Source organism: Mus caroli, chromosome 19 (assembly GCF_900094665.2).
Source record: "Mus caroli chromosome 19, CAROLI_EIJ_v1.1, whole genome shotgun sequence".
Lineage (NCBI taxonomy): Eukaryota > Metazoa > Chordata > Mammalia > Rodentia > Muridae > Mus > Mus caroli.
In genome coordinates this window covers 2,526,701-2,534,881 of record NC_034588.1, presented here as the reverse complement: position 1 = coordinate 2,534,881, position 8,181 = coordinate 2,526,701, and positions in this window count along the sequence as shown.

Below are 8,181 nucleotides of genomic sequence, written 5' to 3'. Positions count from 1 at the left end.
TGGCTGTCCTGGAACTCACTTTGTAGACCAGGCTGGCCTCGAACTCAGAAATCCGCCTGCCTCTGCCTCCCGAGTGCTGGGATTAAAGGTGTGTGCCACCACGCCCGGCCCACGCCCGGCCTTATTATTACTTTTGAGACAGCCCTAGCTTGCCCCAGACTCCCCATCTTCTTGTTTCCTCTTCCTCAGACCTGGGATTATAGGTTGACTTGTGCCACCATGCTTTGTTTGAGGATGACACTGCACATGTTGGTCTCACACTGCCAACTGACCTACATCCCAGGCTGCAGTGTGCATGTGTGGCCAGAGAGCGACTTTGTTGTACCCCAGGAACAACTGCTAGCTTCTTTTCTGAGCTAGGCCTGGATTGAGCTGGCTGGAAGGGAGCTCCGAGGATCTGCTTGTCTCTGCCTCCCCGGCACTGAGACTGCGTGTGAGGTCTGGGTATGTAACTCGGGTCCTTGAGCTTACAAGGCAAGCCCTTTGTCAACCGAGCTCCCCAAACCCAGCAAGCTTTTTCCTATTTCGTTTTAAAGATTTGGTATCCATATGTTGCTCAGCCTGGTCTGAAGTTCTTGGGCTAAAAGGAACTTTGGGCCTCAGCTTCCTGAGTATCTGGGATTGCAGCAGGTGTCACTGTGCCTGGCTTAGAAGGAATGTGTTTGTTTGTTGGTTCGTTTGCAGAGGTGAGGCCCATAGAACTCACTCACAATATAGCTGAGCGTATTGGTTAGGTTTTCGTCTTTTGCCAATTTGACACAAGCTAGAGTCATCTGGGAGGAGGGAACTCCAATTGAGAAGATATCTCCATCAGATTGGCTTCTAGGCCACTCTATGAGGGCAGTTGTTTGATTGGCAGATTGTCTGCACTGCAAAAAACATAAGCTGAGTAAGCCATTGAGAGCAAGCCGGTAAGCATCCTCCATCTTCTCTGCCTCAGCTCCTACCTCCAGCTTCCTGCCTGGACTTCCCTCCATGATGGACTGTGACATAGAAGTATAAATAACTCTTTCCTCCCCACACTGCTTTTGGTCTGGGTGTTTATCACAGTACTAGGAACTGGAATGCCAAGGCTAGCTAGAAGCCATGGTCCTGCTGCTTTGAGCTCTCAAATTACAAACATGCCCTGCCAGGCCTCATTTGGCAGGGGGTGGGAACTACAGAAATAGCTCAATGGTTAGCAGGGAGCGCTTTTGCTCTCGCAGCAAAGGATCTAGGTTTATACCCAGCACCCAGGAGTCAGCTCACAAGAATCTGTAACTGGGTATCTGATGCCCTCTTCTGGCCTTCTCAGGTACTGCTTATGCGTGGTGCACAGACACACAAGGAGGCAATACACTCAGAGATGGCTCAGTGGTTAAGAGCACGGGTTGCTCTTCCAGAGGTCCTGAGTTCAATTCCCAGCAACCACATGGTGGCTCACAACCATCTGATGCCCTCTTCTGGTGTGTCTGAAGGCAGCTACAGTGCACTCATCTAAATCTTTAAAGAAGAAACTGAAGTCAAGCACGACAGTGGTGGGAGCTGACAGCCGAGGGTCAAAAAATGCCTGCATCTTCTTGGGGCTCCTCTTAGGAGCCAAGGATGACCAGAGCACAGAAGAGCCATAGATCCCCCGAGTGGAAGCAGAGAAGGCCAAGAACCCCATAAAAGCTGTGGGGTTGGCCTGTGTTATCAGCTTCCCACTTGGTGTCTTTCTTCATCCTTACCAAGCAGGAAGTAACAAGGACTGTTTGCATCAGAGGAAGGGAAGCCCAGCAGAGCACGGGGGCGTCCAAAGCCGGTGAGTAAAAGAGTTGGGGGTTCAGGGCCTTCTCCCAACCAGCTCAGTTCCCTGAAGCTGGGTCTGGAGCATAGGCCTGAGGAGCCTTGGGGAGGCTGAAAGTCCTGTGTGGTCACTGCCACTGAGGTCCACCAGAGGGCGCGTGATGCCCAAGTTGTCACCACCAACCGGCCACATAAATCTTTTTAAAAAGAGATTTGTTTTTAGCACTCTTGCTGGTGCAGGCCTTTAATCCCAGCACTCGGGAGGCAAAGATGAGTGGATGCTGAGTTTGAGGTCAGCCTGGGCTACATAGTGAGACCTTGTCTCAATAGTAAAACAATAACAAAATTACTTATGCTTGGTTCATAGCACACACACACACACACACACACACACACACTTAGTAACTTATTTGCCTTTGGTTGTTCAGTGTAGAAGAGTCAGGTAGTGACAACTTGGGCATCACGGGCCCTCTGGTGGACCTCAGTGGGCAGTGGTGGCACACGCCTTTAATCCCAGCACTCGGGAGGCAGAGGCAGGCAGATTTCTGAATTCGAGGCCAGCTTGGTCTACAGAATGAGTTCCAGGACAGCCAGGACTACACAGAGAAACCCTGTCTCGGAAACCAAACGATCTATGTGTTTGTATTTATTTATGTCGGATCCCATGATGAGTGCCTGTGGTTGCTGGGAACTCGGGGCCCTGGAAGAGCAACTAATTCTGTTGTCCACTGTTTCTTCAGCCCCCAACCCCCAAATGAATCCTTAAAAAGAAAAAAAAAGGGTGAAAAGAGTGGTTTTGGACTTAGGAAACAGGTTACAAAAAATAGTTTGGTACATTATATGCCTTTTTTAAAACCAAGAAACACACAGGATGAATTTGCTGCTACATACGCTGTTTTGACATTGTTTTCAAGCAAGAACACATTGCTTATTAAACACAACACAATCTGGAACAAGTGGAATTGTGGGGCACATTGGGCAGAGCCAGAACTCAGCTGTGTAGGGCAATCCTGCCAGGAGGGGGGGGAGGGGGGAAGGAGGCGGGGTCAGAAGAGAGGTGGGGGGGGAGGAGGCGGGGTCAGGAGAGAGGTGGGGGGAAGGAGGCGGGGTCAGGAGAGAGGTGGGGGGGGAAGGAGGCGGGGTCGGGAAGCAGGTCTTTGGAGGACTGCTTTGGAGATTGGAAGTGTCACTGATTGGCTGCGGCTCTGTTACTGAGGGTAAAGATGGAGCTGTCACTGAAGATGTCCAGGTAAGTGACGGGCAAGGGCGTAGAGGGTGAATAAAGTCGGGCTGGTGACTGGGTCCTGGAACACGTACTGAAGTCCTGCTTGGAGCGTGGGAAGAAGTGTTGGTGAACTAGAGATGGGCAAAACTATGTAGTTTAGAGGGATCTAAAGATGCGCAGTGGAAAGAGCTGAGTTGGGGATTGGATGGGGAAGAGCGCATAGGGTCTGAGATGGCCTCGAGGTGTCCTGCCTTGGCCTGAAGCCAGCTCAGAAGCCCTCGGCTGACAGCCTCCCTCTTACCACAGCCCACTGCCAGTCCCCAGTGGGTAGCGTGCCCAGTCAGCTCCCTGACACCCCTCTCTGCACAATGAGCATACTCTAGCCCCCCATTACCCACCTTTGTTCTCTGCACCCCCTTTTGGCTCTTCTGAACCTTCTGTCTTCTCACCAAGAAAGAAAGCCCACTAGCAGCTGACACACTCTCAGAAAAGGGGTTGGAAAGGAGAGGAGAGGCACACTGGATCCCACTCTCTCCCCTGAGCCACCAGGGCAAGCCTGGTGTCCATGACTGTTCCTGGGGACTCTATCCACCCCAGACAGACAGGACAATGACTGAAGGAATGATTCCACCTAAGCTGGAGGGTTTTGTTGTTGTTATGGTCTGGTGTTTTTGTCTTTGGGTTTGTTTTGTTTTGTTTTTTTTTTTTTGTTTTTATTTTTTTGAGACAGGATTTCTCTGTGTAGCCCTGGCTGTCCTGGAACTCACTTTGTAGACCAGGCTGGCCTCAAACTCAGAGATCTGCCTGCCTCTGCCTCCCGAGTGCTGGAATTAAAGGCAAGCACCACCACCAACTGGCGTGGGTTTTTGTTTTGTTCTTGCTTTTCTTTATTTTTCCTTTTCCTGAGAGAAATAACTTGAAGTTGGATGAGTAGGAAGATGGGCGTGGGGGTATCTATGACAACTTGAGGAGAAAGAATATGATTAGAGTGTATGAAAAATTGAGCCACATAGTGGTGGCTCACACCTTTAATCCCAGCACTCAGGAAGCAGATAGGTGGATCTCTTTGAGTACAAGGCCAGCCTGGTCTACAGGGCAGCCAGTGCTAGGTCCTGAAAACCCAAAAGACCGAGCCAACACAAACAAAATTAAACACAGTTAAATATAATTTCCCTGTGTTCTTTCCTCCTTCAAACGCTCCTCCCCTCCACACCCCTTTCACTCAAACTCATGGCCTCTATTTCTGCAACTGTGTGTATGTACACACATATATGTGTGTATGTACACACACACACACACACACATACACACACACACTCCTAAGTACTTCTCAAGTGCGACTTGAACTGGGGTTACCTTTAGGAGTGCAGTATCAATGGGTGTCTACGGGCAGCTCCACCACCTCCCCTGAGCAACTGTTAATTGATTATTCACCCCTGGGGAAGGCAGCACCCCTTGCCTGTAGCCTTGTGGGTGCTCCATTCAGCCTCCTGCAAGGGGCTGTTAGTGACCTAACCTTGTCATTTTTGGATCAGCACAGGTTAGTCATTTATCTTGTCCGGTATAGGGAGCGTGTAGCAATGTTGAAGGGAGGGGCTGGTTTTCTCCCGCCTCTGTGGAGAGTGAGCTTTTGGGGCCCCCATCTAGAAACTTGGTAGAAATTTGACTTTGGGCTAGGACAGGGACGAAGGCTCAGATAAGAATATATATATTTAGGCTGGAGCGATGGCTCAGCAGTTAAGAGCACCCGACTGCTCTTCCAAAGGTCCTGAGTTCAAATCCCAGCAACCACATGGTGGCTCACAACCATCCGCAACGAGATCTGGCGCCCTCTTCTGGAGTGTCTGAAGNCAGCTACAGTGTACTTACATATAATAAATAAATCTTTAAAAAAAAAAGATTTATTTATTTATTATTATATGTAAGTACACTGTAGCTGACTTCAGACACACCAGAAGAGGGCGCCAGATCTTGTTACGGATGGTTGTGAGCCACCATGTGGTTGCTGGGATTTGAACTCTGGACCTTCGGAAGAGCAGTCGGGTGCTCTTACCCACTGAGCCATCTCACCAGCCCTAAATAAATCTTAAAAAAAAAGAATATATACATTTGGTCTAGTAGAAAACTCAAGGTAAACTCAGCTGAGGAGTGTGCTATTTTTTCTAAAATCTTGGACATCCTGATAAGCCCTTAGAAACAGCGATCACAGGACTTTGTTTATCGCCTTGTTTGTTCCGTGACTATTTGTGTTTATTGCCTTGTTTGTTTGTTAACCTAGAATTGATCTTATTATTTGCATGTACTTAAAATGGTATAAAAGCAGACAGGGAAAACATAACCCTGCCCAGCCCCGGCACTGGCTGGGGTCCCGCTACAGTGGTGTCTAATCGTCTTTTCCTTTCCAATCCTTGCTCCTTCCCTGGAGATGCTGCTGGCTGGGTCACTCCTCTCTGTGAGTCTAGGGGACTAAACTCAAGCCTGGTGACAAGTGTGTTGACTGAGCCATCTCACCAGCCTAAGGAATCACAGTTCCTTGGTTTCAAGATGGTAACAGCCGTGTCATACTCAGAGGACAAGAATTTCAGATATCCGAGAAGAGAGACGGCAAAGGCCAGCAAGGTGGCTCAGTGGCAGAAAGGTGCTCGCTGCTATTCCTGATGACAAGAGTTCAATCCCTGGGCCCCTGATGAAAGGAGGAGAGACTAACTCTTGAAGGTTTCCACACATACAGTGGCACATGTGTCTACACACATACAAACACACATTTACACACAAATTAATTGTGCATATAAAATATTTAATATACATAAAGCTATTTAATAAATATTAAAGAGTAAGTAAATTAAAGGATGTGGAGACAGGGCATGGGATGAGGGTGCCACCTCTTCCCGTCTCAGAAAAGATGCTGGGAAGCTTGGGAGTCATCAGGTTCCCAGGCTAGCCCACCTTGAAGTTTAGATGGGCCACCCAAATCCCAGGTGTCTCTGGGCCAGGGCAAATGAGAGACAAACACACAGTGCTAACCTGTTTCTGCCCATGTGGATCCAGGCCAGATGGCGATCACTGTGGCCTTTATCTACATGAAAGCCAGGTCCCAACAGGGTGAGTCCACTTCCTCTCTCCTAAGGGTGTGACATACCACCAGCTGTCTCTGAGCTAAGCTGAGCCCAGATGCTCTGAGAAGCATGTCAGCATAGTGATGGCTCATGACTGTCGGTGCTTAGATGTCAGCTTAGGGCCCTACGTGGGCTCCTGAGACTTCTGGAGGAGGAGGTGTCAGGACCAAGTGTCAGCACAAAGCAGACTTATCTGTCCCAAGCAGACAAAGGACAGGGATACAGGACAAAGACAGGAGACAGAGGACAAGGAAGGAGCAAACAAGGGAGAGGGGAAAAGGTATTTTCCTGGGGTACAGGGAGGAAGGCCTCTGGATAGAGTGGAGACGATGTGGCCTATAGACAACTGGTGGTTTATAAAGAAAGGTAAGATGGGGAACCCTGAGGTAGGCTGAGGTGTTTAATTTTGACTGGGCGCGTGACTAGGCAAGCCAAAGGGGGCTTGTGATATTTGGACTTGAATACTTTGATGGTTGACCTTGGTAGTCAGGAGGAGGAAGTAGCCAAAGTGGGCTCAGGGGAGACCCACAGGGAGATTGCTATCTGAAGAATGCAATCTAAGGTTTTTAGCAAGAAAGAGGGAGAATGGAGGAGGGCAAGGCCTGCCAAAGCCAGGTTTGTGAGCTGGCAGGGCCCCTTCAGAGGCACCGCTGAAGTGGAAACTTGAGGGTTCTTTGGAGAGTCACTTCTGTGGGATGGTGTTTTGTTGTGGGCAAACCCGTGAAGGAATGTTTCCTGGAAGCTCTCAGGTGAACGGCTCCTGAAGGAGCGCTTTGCTTTGGCAGAATACCCTCTCTCCCGTGTCTACTAGGGCTCTAGTTGATATACGGCTATATTATTCAGCAATATTCAATACTTCAGTCATTTCTTTGTTGTGACACCATTCAAATAGCCCCTTTGTAATTCACTTTATTTTCTTCCTTTTTATTTAAAAAATTTAAAATGTATTTGTTTTGCGACATGGCCTGACTATGTAGACCAGGCTAGCTTAGAACTTCTATGTAGATCAGGCTAACCTCAAACTCTTGGAGATCCACCTACCTTTTTTTTTTTTTTTTAAAGATTTATTTATTTATTATACATAAGTACACTGTAGCTGTCTTCAGACACCCCAGAAGAGGGTGTCAGATCTCATTACAGGTGGTTGTGAGCCACCATGTGGTTGCTGGGATTTGAACTCAGGACCTTCGGAAGAGCAGTCAGTGCTCTTAACCACTGAGCTACCTTTTCAGCCCTGGCTCTTTCTTTTTTTATTTTCTTTTTTTAAAATTAAAGATTCAGTATTTACATTTATGTGTCTGTGGTTTCATGCTGTGTGTACATGCAATGCCCCCAGAGGCCGGAAGAGGGCAATGGAACCCCAGAAGCAGGAAATTCAGTGATTTGTGAAGCGTCTGAAGTGGGTGCTGGAAATCCCAGTTCTCTGGGAGAGCAGAAAATGTTCTTGCCGCCACGCCGTCCCTCCAGTTCCACTTCACACCTGCCTTTCCCTCGGCTCTGGAAGCCCATCGCCCCTGCCCAGGCCTAGCCAAAGGCCATCTGTAGCCAGTCCTGACTGCTCTCTGGACTGCAGTTTAGCCACTTCCGGTCCTTCCCAGGCTACACTTTGGTGTCTGTTTAGATCTTGCAAGTCTTGTCATTAGGTGACAGAGTGGCCCTTTCCCCACTGAAGTTTCCTTCTCAATGGTGGTTTCTCCACAGGAAACAGCATGGGGAAAGAGTTTTATGTGCAAATAAGTGCCACTGGATAGACCCAAAATAGAGATTGGGCTGCAGTTGTCAGGAATTGCCACCTGCTGTGGGTAGGTGTAAGACTCTTGGGGGTGGATGGGAGTGGTGGGTGGTGCTTTGTAACAAGTAGTGGTTTTGATTTTCTCCTTTTGCATTAAAAGGGGTGTGTAGTGTGATTTATCTTGTGTGCCCGGCCTTTAAAGGGATCCCCAATTGCTAGTCAATTGTCCCTTTAAGAATTCTTGGGGCTGGTGAGATGGCTCAGTGGGTAAGAGCACCCGACTGCTCTTCCGAAGGTCCAGAGTTCAAATCCCAGCAACCACATGGTGGCTCACAACCATC